The following is a 16,250-nucleotide window of genomic DNA, read 5'->3' as shown; positions in this document are numbered from 1 at the left end:
TGGTTGGATAGGAATGTATCCCAAAAGTTCGAAGTTTTAGTTCCACATCGAGTAGGAAGATTCGCCAAAATCCACGCTATCATGGTCCTCCAATTTATCCTTCTCTGTTATGGTACCCTCTGGCATTATTCTGAGGGCCATATTCCATGGGAGGGTCTGGAAGACTGTTTCACCCAATGGCAATATCGTGAGTCACTCATGAGTTATGGCCCTCACCTCGTTTGTTGCACCATTTCAGCCTGGTTCCAATAGGCCAACCAGTGTATATCAGCGTTATGGTGATGAACTACCTAGGTATCGAAGCAGAACTGGGACTTACCTTCCAAATACTGTAAGATGAAAATATTTCTTGCAACCTTTCATTGATCCAGTATGTACCTAATTGTAGTATCTTAAATATTTGGGCTATGTATCAGTTTAAGAAGTCTCATCATCTTTTGAATATGGCTGCAGTTTAGCATCTTAGTTCAGTTCAATTGGATGGGGCATAAAATACTTGTGTGTGTGTGAGAGAGAGGGGGAGTCTAAATGTGTTCCTTTACCGGTGTCGCTTCGTCATTGCATGAATCGTTGGTTTAGAAAGAAAATGATTTTAAGCCATCTTTTCGTTCTCCGTCAAGTGCATTATATAATTTTACCGTCTCTATATTGTCTCCTTCTTACGAACCAATAGAGAGATCTGATTTTGTTTGAACTTTTCAGAAGGTTTCTTTGAAAGACCGCCATTCTTCAAATAGCGTAAAACCGAGAGGAAATTACAACCATGATCATAATGACCGTCATAGTGACAGAGAAGGAAACTGGAACAACAATACGAGATCCCGAGTAGACATTATGTTTAATGCCTTTGTAATTACTTCAAGACTTGGTTTATTCGTCTCTGTTGACTATAAAAGACCACCCTCATTCGAGCCCGCACTAGTAGTAAATATAAATGGCGAAATCGAGTGCGGACGATGAAGAGTTACGAAGAGCTTGCCAAGTAGCAGTGGAAGGAACTAGTTCTTCTTCTTCTTCTTCAAAGATTGTCATGTGTATCAAAGTTTGGGGCAAGGTCGCGAGAGTAACGTGGCTAAACCTAGAGTCCTTGCTCTTTCAAGTACGTATAATTAATCTTTTCAATAATTTATTATTATTATTATTATTCATCATTTGTTTATTAAAGGTCAGAAGACTACAGCGTTGCTTCATGTTTTGAAATACTCGTTCTTGAGGTCATTTTCTCTACTTGTCTTTTTTTATTAACTGATTTTCTCATTTAATTTTTTCTTTTCTCCTATTTTGTAGCTTTGCCGCCAATTTGTACAAACTGAAGCATCTTTCTAAAGTGGAGGTTATTTCTAATGATCCCAGTGGATGTACATTTTTTCGGTAATTTCTCTTGAGTTCATATAGTCATATCGTGTCGCTTTGTTTCCCTTCTCTTAATTTGGACTGTAGAATGTGGATTTGACAACCTTAGGAATCAGTGTTGCTCCATCTCAGTGGACCATGCGCAACATTAATGACAGGTAACTAACTTGAATTCTAAAACATGCCTATAAGTGTAATATTTTTACATCCTATCAATAGTTTATTGGGTTAACTACTGTCTTATGTTTGTAGGAACCGTCTTCTGCTGTGCACCTTAAACATATGCAAAGAGTCTTGGGCCAACTTCCGAAAGTTGTGGATATAGATATTGTGGAGCTGGCTCTTTGGGCTAAGGTAAGTAATGGCATGCATTTTTCTATTTATTTATTTTTTTCGTACCTTTACCTTGTTTGCTAGATGCTGGAGTCTTCCTCCTCATTTAATGAGTTAATGGAGAGGTATACTTTACCATAATCTTAAGGAGGGTTATGTTGTTTTATAACTCTTAGGCTCCAATAGCACGGACGCGGTACATGCGTGTCCCACGTGCTAGGGTAGTTTGGACCGAATGAAGCGTCTTGGACCTTTGCATGGAGGCTTTGAGATGTCTCTGTGACTCTTTTTTTATTGTTCCTATGTTTATGAATCTTGAATTATTATGATATGACACTACACCATAATAGGATATTTTGAGACAAGGAGATTCAGTCTATCTTGTGGGTTTAAGTAGAAGTCTGGGGCTATATCTAGAAAATCCCCTGTCTTTGCTTTGAATGTTGGCTCCGTTGACTACCCACGTTATAGAGCAACAAACATGGAAGTTATTGAACTTGATACAAGTACTTATTTTTCCATGTCTTGGATTTATCTAGGTGGCTGATTTACTACGGTAGTTACACTTTATGTTTTTCTTTTCTATGATTAGTTTCATATTGTTCTTATTTTCTTTTTGTTCCAGATTTCGGTAGTACATTCTCTGGTGTGCTAACTGATGACCGTGGAAGGGTTCAAGCAATTTGGGGAAGCTTTTCGACTCAGGTTTGTTTAGTGCTACTTCTTTCTCTATGATACTTATTGGTTGGAAGAGCTAACATACCCGATTGTAGCTAAAATACGGTGGTAGTACATCTGAGGATCATCAATTTGTAAGAGGGATTCCAGTATTTGCAATTAGCGAAGTACTCGACCAGATAATTTCTGGTGGTAAGGGACCTGGACTGCTGATAAATGGAATCAAAAGGCCAATGCTTCTTGTTAGAATATTGGTAGTTGAACTCTATCCCGATTTGCTTGCTTTCAAAGGCGAGGAGTTTTGGACTAAGCGATGATTGGGTTCAAGTATGTTTTCATCTTCTAACTGTTTCCTTTTCCTTTAGAAATTCATACATATTTCGCAACGTTTTTCACCTTTAGTATCGTGATATGAGTTTTTGTAGTTTGTAGCTTCTCATTAGAACTGTGGTTTAGTACTTTGTATGTAGTGGTGAATTCTTGGTAGTCACAGTGTTTTTAAAACACATTTGATTTATATGATAAACAATCCCTAACAACAAACAATACAAGAACTCACAAATAAAAAGATTAAAAAAGAAGAAGGTGAAGTCTCTTATAAACTGATAAACATGCGGAGATGCAGGGTCAGGTGTTAAATAAGAAAAACACACACACACACACACAAAAGGTTGCAATGTAGTATCAGTGCATCACTAAAATGAACTTGACCGCTTTAGTCTTGTCGGCGTCTCACTTTTCTAGATTTTCATTATAATGTTCTTAGTGCTAAGATCCTTTGTCTCTTTGTCCGTAAACATGTAGCATTACTCGAAAAGTATGGCATTAACTATGTGTAAACAAGCAACAACAACTAGGGAAACTCTACGACCATTGATAAAATTAGACATATATGTCGGGTACCTTCTCACTCTTATCCAAAGTAACCCAACTTTTAGTACTAAATGTTATCGATTTTTGTTAGCCAAAGTATACTGATTACAGATTAATAAGGGTATAACAAAGCAAGCAATCAAGAACATGTATTTCAAGCCTTGGCTCTTTTATATAGATATTGTTGATTCTCTGTTATTTTTATAGCAGGACTAAATCCTTTTTTCAACGTAAAATGTGTGCAAGAATAGATTGTGAATCACAAGTACTACACCAACTAAATATTACAACTAGTTATAGATAATTGATAACAATAATATAAATGAATAAGAAAGCTAATCTGATTGGGGAAACTCTGAATTATATAAATTGATGATGCAAAAGAAACATGAAATCCAGTGTGCCATCCTTGGTAGTCACAGTGTTTTTAATTTTTCTTTGCATTGTTATTTTCTAATGGCTATTCATTGTATTGATAATCCAGTTGGAGAGTGCACAAGGAGATGCTATTGCTAGAGCGATGGGTTGAGGGTGTGGCGGGGCAGGTTTCTGTGGCCGTGGAAGGGGAATGCGAAGGCGTTGAGCTTTTTGGGTTTGAAGATGCCAAGGACTTCCTAGAGTGAAAGGAAGATTTTGAAAGCAATGATGGTTTGTTTCGTGGGAAGTTTGCTTTCTGTCCTTAATTTTGTTTGCTTCAGTTTGGAGTGAGTTTATAGCTATGTATATATTTGTCTAAACCATTCTTGTATTCATTGGATTCTTGTATTCATTGGTTATTGTAGGTTTAGCTGGTCTCGCTACAAAATATGAGAAATTATTATTTTTTATTAGCAACCCATCAGCAACGGTTTATAACCGTTACAAATGAATTTTAAATTATGGAAATTTCTGTTTGCAACGCTTTTTAAGCGTTGGAAATTTCTGTTTGCAACGCTTTGAATTTCTGTTTGCAACGCTTTTTAAGCGTTGGAAATTTCTGTTTGCAACGCTTTGAATTTCTGTTTGCATCGCTTTTTAAGCGTTGGAAATTTCTATTTGCAACGCTTTTTAAGCGTTGCAAATATTTCCAACACTTTACCGACGCCATATTTGCAACGCTTAAAAAGTGTTGCAAAAATTATTAGCAACGCTTTTTTGCCGTTGCAAATAGCCTGTTATGGTGTAGTGCTAAAAACACACAAAAAAAAAAAATTGTGATTCCACTACATAATATTTAGTGAATTTTGACACTACAAATAGATGATTAAATAACAATTCTAGAGTACGCCTGCTGCACCGGTACGCATGAATTTAGGCTCTTACATAGTACTTCGTGATGCAATACACACGCACTTTTTACTGTGATGAGTGGTCTCGACTACACCCCTCTCTCTCCTGTGCACATTAGATTTTTTCATGATTAAATTTGATCCTTTCTTTATAGAGTTGTTGGAAAGAAGAATCTCACTTTTAAAGAGGGGCAAAACAGGAAGTTCACGTTTAAAGAGAAATATTGGCTAGTTGGCTCCCCAATTTATTTGGAAACATGGTGGGTTTTGATTGGACTTAGAGCTCTTGGAGCAAAAACCACTGGGAGCAAAAAATCACTCGGGCTCGGGAACTAGAATGTCAAATTGCATATTCAATTTCACAACGAATGTGCCCGTATTCGGCCACGAGTGGTTGCATTTTTTGGATGCTATTGAACTATTGAAGTAGTGAAGTACCCTACAGAGTACAATAGTTCCACGGATAAGTGCGGTTTTAGAGTTTGCCTAAAAATAGATAAAAGAGTAGGGTAGATGTTATCACTTATCAGTGTTGTTTGTTTCCAAAGCTTTCTTATTAGTTCATTGCATGTTTGGTACGTGGGGTCGATGAAAAATTGATTGTATATGACATGGTATATACAATTTTATAACGGTATGAAATGACAACTAATTTGATGAACAAACCCTAGCCACCTGGATCAGACTAGTGAGCATTGCTGATTTGCTGGATAAAATCCAAAGAGACGCCCATCTCTTTTGTTCATTGCGCACGTTGATTTAGCTAGTTGCTACCATATTCCAGTATCAAAACCATAGGCAAGACCAACGAGCACGCTGTTTTGCCACACTTAATTATTGTAGCCTGGCCAACACATATGAAGCTACACCAAGATACTATGTCAGTTTGACAGTTTTCCATGTACATATATATATATAACTATATCTTCATGACTTCATTGCCGTTGTACCTCACGTCCTCACCAGGATTCTCTTGTCCAATTCGAAGACATAGCTAGCAATATTTTTTCAGCTTTCTTGATTGCTTGAAAATCGTTTGTTCATATATTCAACAGTGTGGTGGTGAACAATGATCAATCCCACGAGGTTCGTTGAGATGACAACAAAGTTGCAGAAAGTAGCTTCCAATAGAGGCAGAAGAATGTGGTTATCCACACCTTCTAAGGGATCTTTTGTTGTGTACACGGTACACCACAGATAAGAAACGTTTTGTGATTTCCTTGGAATATCTCAAGAACAATATCCAGTATTCTAAAAAACGCTAGGCGGTAGTCGGGAGGTGGGAGAGCGCCTAGCGCCTAGGCTTTTTAGGCAGTGCCTAGACGGGCTAGGCGTTAGACGGTTTTTTTTCCTAATATATATAGTAATACGCACCTATACTACAAGAAATGAAGAAAATCATTTACTATAACTCAAAAAATAAACACAAACAAATATACTTATTACAAAAATGTGTAATAGTTGAAGAATATCGACTTCATATAAAAATATACTATTTGTTATAGTAGCATATAATTTACATTAGACTTTTGTCTTTTAAACTCATTCAAATCTTAAGTCTACACAGGCCTTTAATTTTTGACATTTAATTAATCATTAAAAAAAAAAAAAAAAAAAAAAAAAAAAAAAACAAACAAACTTGACTGGATCGCCTAGACCAGCTGCCTAGCCCGCCTAATCGGTCCTCCTAGACCCACCTAGTCGGTCTACCGATTTTTCAAACGACTTGGGCCTAGGCGAGTCGGTTAAGGCACCGCTTAATGCATGCCTAGAGAGACCGCTTACACGGGCCGCTTAGACCGATTTTTTTAAACAATGACAATATCATTAAAGAGCTCTTTAAGATGTCTGAGGAAACCACATCCTCTCAAGTCTCCACTATCCCAAAAAGCACATCATATGCATATATGAATACCTTTTAGTTTTCGACCATTTCACTCCCATTAGATTATTCATCATTATATTATTCCGAGAAAGGATAGATAGTCCCTCTCTACTAATATCGTACATTATCTACGTGTTAATCCAAGTTGAAAATATTGGCTACATATATTATTTATGCTTTAATATATGGGTTAACTAGTATTACTTCTTACTAGATTAGCCAATTAAGATTTTTTTCCTATTAGATGGGAAATTAGGGTCTCCTTCCTTAAATATACACAAAAAAAACACGGTCAACCGTCATGATCAATGAGTGAGCGCAAAAAATATACAGGAGATTTTCATAAATAATAACCATTTTAACAAATAAATTAGATTAGTTTTATCATACACAAATGCGGCAAAACACATAATTAGACAGTTGTAATAAATAGTAAAAATAAACGCCATTCTAGAATTCTAGGTGCCATACGGTATGCTGAATTCGCAGGAGTACGTTCAAGTGTTCAACACACTAGCACAAGTCAAAGGGACTACGGATTTACGTGTGTAGAATATATACGCTGATAACAAAAAAACAGAAGAATCTGCTCCGTGCATTTGAGTTAGATCCCTATGTCAGACATCCACTTGTGAGAATCAAGCTGGGTGCGTCACCAAGCTTCAGTGGTCGACCAATGAGTCGATTCATATGCATATGCAACTTTGGAAGCTAGCAGAATAGTTTGGTCAAAATCTCATGACTGGAGAAGGTAAATGTCCATAAAGTGAGTGATTTTTTGCTCCCAGTGTTGGTTCCTTCAAGCGTTCCAAGGAAATTATCAGCTACACACGTTTCATTTTTTCCACAAAAAAAAAGGTAGTTACACTTCACACAAAATCCTCAAAATTCCCAATTTTACTAGTTTGTCTCTCATAAGTCATAACTAATAATTAAAAATGAAATAAAAAGGAAAAGAAAACAAGACAAAAAATATGAATTAAAATATAAAAAACACAATGGATGCATTAAGAACAAACTAACAAGAAGATGATATTATTATTATTAACACATTTTTACAGGAAGAAGATGAAAAAGAAATACACACATTTATTGGTTTATTCCACTTTACATTTTCTTTATTTCTTATTTTTATTTCATTTATGAAGGACAAACTAGTAAAATTGAAAATTTTAAGGATTTTAACTTCCCTCTTTTTGCGGAAAAGATGAGATGTGTAAGACTCAAAATCTCCTTGGAGCGCACGGAGGAACCAATGCTGGGAGCAAAAATTCACTCCATAAAGTAGGCCCAGCCCATTTTTCGCGAACCCCGCAGTTCTCTCAGAACTTGCTTTGAGCCCCGTGAAATTTTAATAAGAGGAGCGTAATATTTTCTGATTGTCCAAACCAATCAAGAATCTCCATAAACGGTAATACTGTCTCAAAGTCCCCGTGTCTGAGCCTTTAAGGGCCGGAGGAAGTAAGACTGAACTACTGAATACTGTATCACAGACCGCGACTAAATAGGGCCCCATGTCAAAGCCACCCAACGACAACATTCAAAGATTTAAATTCTTGAGCACGATTGATGCTTCAAATCAGCTGATAGCAAGCTAATGCAAGAAGAAACCCTTTGGCCACACCACCAATGCATTTCTTTTATCATCAATTTCGTTATTAAGGTATTATCTAAAACAAACTGATATAAATCGATCATATCTTCATTTTTAAAAAAAACAGCCTAAATATGGTTTGAACAGAACAGAATAATGGAATGTGCAGTGCTTATGAATAAAATGTTTGAACAGAATAATGAAACTTTGTAATTTAGTTTAGGCAGCAGTAAAATGTCGCTATAGGTGATGAAGTATTTGTCTATCCATTCAAGACATTGTGACTTGTGAGTATCGTTCCTATATGAGTTAAGAAAATGAGTATATACGGGAGATGTTGGATTACCTAACAGACAGACAGACAGAAAAATTCAGTTCTAACTCTATATTACTAACCTTCATCCTTTAATCACCTCATAAACTCCAAATATGACCCCTCATAATCCCATGCAATCAAGTCATCACATGGTTTTGCATGCCATGCAACCCAACACGGAGAACCAAACTTAATGGAGTGCCTCCCCGTGAAAGTGTATATAACAAAGCTAGAACCTCATTCCTTACAACACAAACACAATTTCTCGTTCAGCACTTTAACAATCAAATTTCTCTTCTCTTTCTAAGCAATCAATTTCGCACAATACCACACGCCAATACACCATGATTAACTCTAAGAGAATCATCGCAATGGCAATGAAATGGAAGAAAATTGCAGGCATTGGGAGAAAAAGAATTTCTGTACCAAGACCTGTTGTCGATTTTGATGCAGAGAAGTCTTCTAAGTCGGTAGCAAGTAAAGGCCACTTTGTTGTGTACACTTATGACGAGAAAAGATACATGATCCCTTTAGCCTATCTAACCAACAACATTTTTAGAGAGCTTCTTCAAATGGCTGAAGAGGAGTTTGGACTACCAAGTAATGGACCAATCAGATTGCCCTGCGACGCGATTCTTATGGATTACATTGTTTTGTTGGTTCAAAGAGGTGTATCTGATGATATGGAGAAGGCTTTGGTTATCTCTTTGGCCAGTGGACGCTGCTCAGTTTCTCCATCTCTTACTCGAGCACAATCTAGCCATCATCAATGCCTTATCCAGGGTTTCTAAAATGTCCTATAATTATCATATATTGTCGACCTCTGTACATAATCCATACAATTTTGACATTAATATCAGTCTTAATTAGCCATTCTCAGTTCATTTCGTGCAAAATGATAATTTTATCCGTGTTAGCTGTGACATTGTTAGATTAATGATGACAAAGACGACGCTCATGAATTTCTTTTATCCATATACCATCCACGTGACAACGAAATAAACATATCAATGTTCAATATAAAAGAAATTCACTTGGTCCTCAGATTCATTATATTCATTTCTGATTGACAGAGTCAGAGTGGGATAAAAATGGACTTACAGTGGTGGCTAAGCATAAGAGAAAGCTAACATGCATGAAAAAGATAAATAATGCTTCTACCAAAAGCAGGAAAATGGACGCAACAACACATGAAACATCAAGAATAGTCCACTCCAGTTAACCAAGAAAGCAGTATGTATATATATAGTCTTTCTCTAAAAAGTAGTTACTTAAGTTAACTTAAAATAAATACGTAAATAAAACTTCATCTACAAAATGAATTCAAACCTAATTTTCTGTGGTTATGAAGTACTTACCTTAAATGTCATCTCCACAAAATTTCAGCTTATTTAGAAACCTCTAACATAGATAAAAATTATTGTCATCTTTAAAAAGAAATCTAACGGTCCAGAAATATTGAGTTTTTGCAATCATTTTTTGCTAATATTAGAGATTTACAAATAAACTGAAATTTTGTGGAGATGATTTTTATTGTGAGTACATTATATCCACAAATTAGGGTTGTATTCAATTCCTATGTGAAGTTTTACTTACATACTTATTTTAATTAAGTTAACTCATCTTGTAAAGGGACGTGGTACAAACCATATAAGGTATATTATATCTGGGCGGTTAAAAAAAATTCAAAGTTTCCAACAATTTTTAAATAAGTTATAGCAAGTCTAATGGGGAGCTACTAAATTGGGCTACTAAAAAGTGTCACATAGGCGTTTTAGCTTACCTAGCCAAATTTGGCAGCCCAAAATAAAAAAACCATTCCGATCACGTTTTTTAGCAGTTTGTATCATCAAAAACTCAAATCCGTCTGCGTTAAGTTGCAACGAGCGGCGAAACTCTGTCGTCTCAGATATGCGGCCACTAAAAACGTAAAACTTATTTCTCTTCTCTATTTCTCTCTTCTCTCTCGGTCTCTTCCATCTCAATCTCTCAATCTCCTTTCTCCCACCTCAATTTCTGTTGGATTCGACTATTTTTACCGATATACATTCACAAGGTATCAATTACAACTTTGAAATTTGATTTTATTGAGTTTATTTTGATTGATTATGAGTTTTTTTTTTTTTTTTTTTTTTTTTTTTTTTATTGTGAGGTTATTTTAATTAGTTTAATGATTTAAAGAGTGTTGAAATTAGAATGTTGAATTGTTTGTTTGTCGTTAAATTGAAGTGAGATTTATTTCAATTCCATTCTTTATTTAACTTTGTGGTGTTTTGTGAAATGAATTGATGTTAGAATGTTGGATTGATGTTGGTTTTAAATAGATTGACGTTGAAATGTATTTGAAATAGTGATATTTGAAGTAGTGACATTGATGTTGGAATGTGTTTGAAATGGTGTGTTTTGTTTAAGTATTGTTTGAATTGAAGTTCTAGAAGATATTGTTGATTGAATTGTTGGTGTCACTCAAAATGAGTAATAAGGGTAAACGAAGTCTATAATTTGCAAAACCCTCTAGTAATTCTATTTTCGGACCCAATCGATCCACTAACATATCCTACATTGGCTAGAAACTTAGAAACACACATATTTCATCGTGTTATTGTAAATATGGTAAGCATTTGATCGTTATTTTTTTTTAAAAAAAAAATTTTAATGAAGTGTTTTGAATAAATGTTTAGGCGGCGAGAGAGATGAAATTGCGGTGTTGTTAAGCATCCGTGAACACTTGGTGGAAAATAATGTTTGCCAAAGGAGATTGTTTGCAGACATATGAAATGAAATTTTACAATATCCATTTGGGTCATTGTTTCGGTGTTGATATCAAAACGTCAACCGTGGTCTAATATATACTTTAACCGAGCAGTAGTGGGACACAACTCACAGTTTTCATTTTCTGCAAGGCAAGATAGGCATCACTCCAATGGATGTCACTATGCTCATGGGAATGGCTGAGGAAAAGAAAAAAGGTAGTCACGCGTTTGGAGAAGGTCGGTACTCGACTTTTGCTTACGCAGAGGAGCGTTGGCCTAATATCAGGTCGAATCATTGGTCTAAAGGGGATCAAACTTAATTTCTTTTTTTGTGAATGAGTTCATTGAGAAGACTAAAGATAGTGACGAAAGTTGGTGCCTTGCGGGTACAAATCAAGAGAGGTACTTGCGAGCCTTATATTATTTTTATTAAATCACAAATTGTTTCTTCCCCACAGGTGATAGTTCATTGAGATTAGATTGGATAGAGTGTGGTCTGGTTAGAATACATTCATGAGTTTGACTGGGGTTGTCACACCCCGAATTTTCGGCAATTCAGGAAAAACATTATTTGTTTCCGACTCTTTGATCTCCGAGGTGTGATGCACTCTCCACTTCCAAAAAGCCATAAACAGTTTAAATATGAGGATAATTAAAAACCAATAAAAATTTTAACTTAAACAAAAGTTCCCTTTATTACAAAAATTAACAAATGAAAATGCAAATAACCTTATCTCAACTGAAAATCTATATCACCTCAAAGAAAAACAAAGCCTTTCTTGAAATGTACGCTAATGCAAACCCACAAAGAGAACAATCTTCTTCAACACTAAACCTGTCAAGACTTATCAACTATGTTCATTTAATGAACACACCCGATAAGCAAATATGCAAATCGGGTTAGCATTATAAAAATGCTGGTGTGAGTAGCCCTAAAATACAACATATACTTATACCAATATATGCACAAACTATACGGCAGTTAGTTCCTCCACCGAGGCGCCTTAACTTTCAACGACTAATACAACATCCTTAAGTACAATAATTAAGGCAGGTAGTTCCTCCACGAGGCGCCTTAACTTTCAACGACTAATACGACATACCATACGCATAATAAATAAGGCATGTAGTTCCTCCATCGAGGCGCCTTAGGTTCTAACTAAACAAATAACCAACCAAGCATATTATATACATACCGCATTTCATGCTCAATTACAGAGGGGGGGTCGTCTCTGCCCAAGTAATTAGTTTGACCCACCCTTCTGCAAAGCCATATACAATCATCTATCTAAAGATATATCATTAACCAACATATTACCATAATTATATTAATTTACGGCTTTCTTTGTGTGTCCTTAAAATTCACGTCGTATCTATGTCTTACCTAGTTTCCCTGGCTACCACAATCGCTACCGCCGAACATGTACATCCACATGCCTCCCCTTACATAATGTACCACACTCGTATGTAACTACCCCGCGGGATGCCGTGATACCGGTAACCCTCACATGGAAGCCATTATGTAAAATCTTCGCCACTATTCGCATAAAATATCGCGCGTCTCGTTCCAATATTTGTGAACGGAATAATCAAGCCACTATTCGGCTACTATTGCCCAACACATGGGTCAATCAACATCTCATATATATACACCCTACACAAGGGCCAATCATATCACATACGCCAGAAGGGCCATTCAGATTCACTAAAACGCCAGAAGGGCCAATCAAATTGCTGCGCACCACGGGGCAAATCACATGAGTTGTGGTAGCTAGGTTCTAGGATTTTTCGTTCGTAGTTTATTCAAGTGTCATACATTTATGATTTATAAAATTTCCACTATATCACGCAAGGGTCAAATACCTTATTGCACTATGCCACAATATTTAGAAATATCTTAATTATATCTCATAACCACTTTCATTACGTCGCGTGCCAATATATTATTGCACTAAGTCACAATCGAGTGAGAAAATATCCACACATACTATACTATACTAGCCTCTCACATATACTATAATGAAGCGTTTATACATTTATGTCTCCAAAACCTTTGCATTTAATATATATATATCCTAACATATTATATAAGGTCACAATATTAACGTCAAATCTTAATTAGATAATGACAACCAAATTTATACAATCTTCCACAGCATTTTAGCATTTGATTTGTCCATACAATTTACAACATAAAATGTAGCACAATTAAAACGATCCCGATCCACAATCAAAGCCCAATATATATATGCTTTACACACTACTCACGTCAAATCTTAATTAGATAATGACAAACAACATTATATAATTTTCGACAATATTTTATTACTATATTTGTCCATATTCTTAAATATATGAAAAACTGGAAAAAGTCAACATTCCACAGTCAACGGTCAAAGTCAACGGTCAACACGTCATGGTCAAAGTCAACACATCATGGTCGAAGTCAAACTGTCATTGTCAAAGTCAACCTGTCGTTTCCATGTTCAACAGGTTCAGGATCGTCGCCATGGTTCATAGCTAAGGGCAATGTGCATGGCTCATGGGCTCATGACCAAGGTAATGGTTCAGACCCAACTGGCCAAGCCCAAACCTTAAAAACCCGGCCCCGAAAGTCTACACCAACTTATTATTCAACCTGACCCAATTGGGGTCATAAGGACCAACCCACATAAAATTAGAAACCGGCCCAAAAACTAATTAGTTTTGGGCCCAAACCGAAATAGAACTCGCCCACAACTAACACTAAAAGCGGTCCCAAAACTTAATGAAATCGGCCCAAACAAAACAATCTAATTGGAAAAGGCCCAACCAAAACCAAAATAGAATCGGGCCCAACAACAAATGAACTGGCCCATAGACTAAGCCAAATAAGTCTGGCCCAAACAAAACAAGCTAGGGCCCAAGAACTAAAACCACCGGTGCCCAAGTCCAAGCCGATCATCTTCTCCAACCGCCACCACCGGATCGACCACCGCCGACCTCCACTCGACCACCCATTCCAAGCCCACGGTTTTGATCCCCGCGACAACCCCTACCACTTTACTAAAAGCTAAAACCCCAACTCTTAAACCTACCATCTTCTCCAAAACTAGATCTGGAAGGAATTTCGGACCGCCATTAATGGCTTCCTTCAAGCTTCCAACAGCACCATATTCAACCGCCCTCACCCACTCAATCACCACTAACCAACATCACAACACATCACCACAAAACACCACAACCAATCAAACAAAAAAAACAGCCCAACCACCGGTTTGGCCACCGCCATTCTTGCGTCCTTGAAGTTTCAATCAACGCCCAAACTCCCCACTACCACCGACAGTTCAACCACCCATTTCAATCCCGACGTCCATTCTCTAAACTCCCGACATCGACCAAAACAAAAACAAAACCACCCACGCACAACAGTAAAACGAGTTTTGTAAGTTTGGGCGTGGCGCCGCCCTTAACAGCCCCTTCGTAGTTTCGACAGTTTAATAACTACACAAAAGTCCAATAATTTAAACAAAAGATACCCTAACATTATCTAGTTTAATCAATTCGACAATATCGCCGAATAACTACAGCTGAACAAACTGAAAATGAATAGAAACAGGTTGATGATGGGAATTTTAATCGTATACTAGTAAAATTCTGAATTCCGTGAAATAGAAAAAACTGTCTACTCACCTGTATTAACAGCTTCACGAATCCCTCGTAGTTCGAACCGTCGCGCTCCACCCTCCAGCAATCCAACTTTTTATCTCTGCCTCCATTTTTATTATTTTTTTATTCTCTAAAAACCCTATTCTCTAGAACAATGTGTTTATATACTTGGTTGCAAAACCCAAGCCCAACGCACTTCGGGCCCGTAAACCGGCCCACATATCCAAATCCAATCCAATCGATTTTAAATAAATAAATAATTTTTAATTAATTAATAAATAAAATAAATACATATTTTAAATCTGGGCATTCTGAGGGGGTGGTGCTATGTTTGGAGCATTGATTTACGCATTAGATCAGGCGTGTCGATCTAATGATAATGTTGCGGATGGTCAATATGATGATTGGTTTCACCCTCTTTTACGAGTAAGTTTTAGATTTTTAGTATTATAATTTTATATTAAATAACAAATTTGTTTTTTATATTTATTTTTATTATAGTATTGGTGACATGAGTATGTACCTACAATGGCTCCACTTCTGAGAACAAACATGGACCGTGATATCGTCCCACAGATTAGAGCATGGATAAATGACTGACTATAAAGAACACCGATCTGGTCAAGGACACCACAACATTCACTTATACCGTAATCAACTCGAGACTAGATCAGCATTGGTGATACAGTGGACACCATGCATGGTATACTACAAAGTATATGCAATTAAATTATATGTCGTGGATTATATGCAATTAAATGTTGAGGATGTGGTTGGGGATATATACCGTGGATGATGAGTGGATACGTGAGGTGATTCGTCGTGTACGACGTTCATATGATCTTATAATGTGCTGAGTCACCTTTGAGTTTGGAGGTATTATCGTGTGGTACCTGGGTGATAGGTGTTAGCACCAAATCGTTGGGACACCTTTCATCCCACACCCTCCTCTAGAGAATATGTGCCTATTAGGAAGAGCTAGTCAGTGGAGGTTCTACCTTAGAAGTAATGAAGACTTGTGGCCACAGGCTTCACTCTATTTAGATTTGAATGGTGACTATGATAGTTATTGGGATCGCGTCTCATGAGGTCTTATATTGCCTACTAACATGTACAAAGCTACTAGCATGGACTTTGTGGGACATAAGGCTATTAGAAGTGATTTGCGTATCCCACACCCTGATGAGCCCTACTCTTCATCCCAAGGTCCTTATGAGGCTTTTACTCCAGGCCACCTTCTTCTGATCCGGATAACCCATGGATCTATGGCATGGTTACATCTCAGGGAATGCATGTCGCCATGCCTATACCTCACATTGATCAAAGTTATCTTCCGAACCTTGTCCCGGATTTTGACACTCTAGATGAGGTTAGTATTTGGTTTATTTCAAAACTCAAATTATTTTTGGTTTATAGTGATGATTGTTCTTAAAGTTATTGATTTTTTTTTGTAGGTTACACTTAAGACGTGATATGCTGAGTCACAACTAATGATGCATGGGATACGTGACTCGTTTATGACTACAACCCAATGAGTACTATCATTATT

The 16,250-nt window shown here is 36.7% G+C and overlaps 2 long non-coding RNA genes and 1 pseudogene across 2 annotated transcripts; all 3 read left to right on the top strand.

The window, feature by feature from the left end:
- The first annotated feature begins 222 nt into the window (after positions 1 to 222).
- LOC147520291 (uncharacterized) lies at positions 223 to 1,269 on the top strand. Its single transcript, XR_015214398.1, has 3 exons — positions 223 to 331; positions 703 to 1,099; positions 1,166 to 1,269. It is a non-coding gene; the product is annotated as an uncharacterized LOC147520291 (long non-coding RNA).
- Positions 1,270 to 2,643: 1,374 nt separating this feature from the next.
- On the top strand, positions 2,644 to 4,064 carry LOC147520290 (uncharacterized). Its single transcript, XR_015214397.1, has 2 exons — positions 2,644 to 2,691; positions 3,722 to 4,064. It is a non-coding gene; the product is annotated as an uncharacterized LOC147520290 (long non-coding RNA).
- A 4,607-nt stretch (positions 4,065 to 8,671) lies between these two features.
- Positions 8,672 to 9,091, top strand: LOC147520289 (auxin-responsive protein SAUR64 pseudogene; annotated as a pseudogene).
- Positions 9,092 to 16,250: the final 7,159 nt, after the last annotated feature.

Source organism: Coptis chinensis, chromosome 2 (genome assembly GCF_015680905.1).
Source record: "Coptis chinensis isolate HL-2020 chromosome 2, ASM1568090v1, whole genome shotgun sequence".
Classification (NCBI taxonomy): domain Eukaryota; kingdom Viridiplantae; phylum Streptophyta; class Magnoliopsida; order Ranunculales; family Ranunculaceae; genus Coptis; species Coptis chinensis.
Note: the sequence above shows the minus strand (reverse complement) of the source record. Positions and strands in the feature narration are given on the sequence as shown.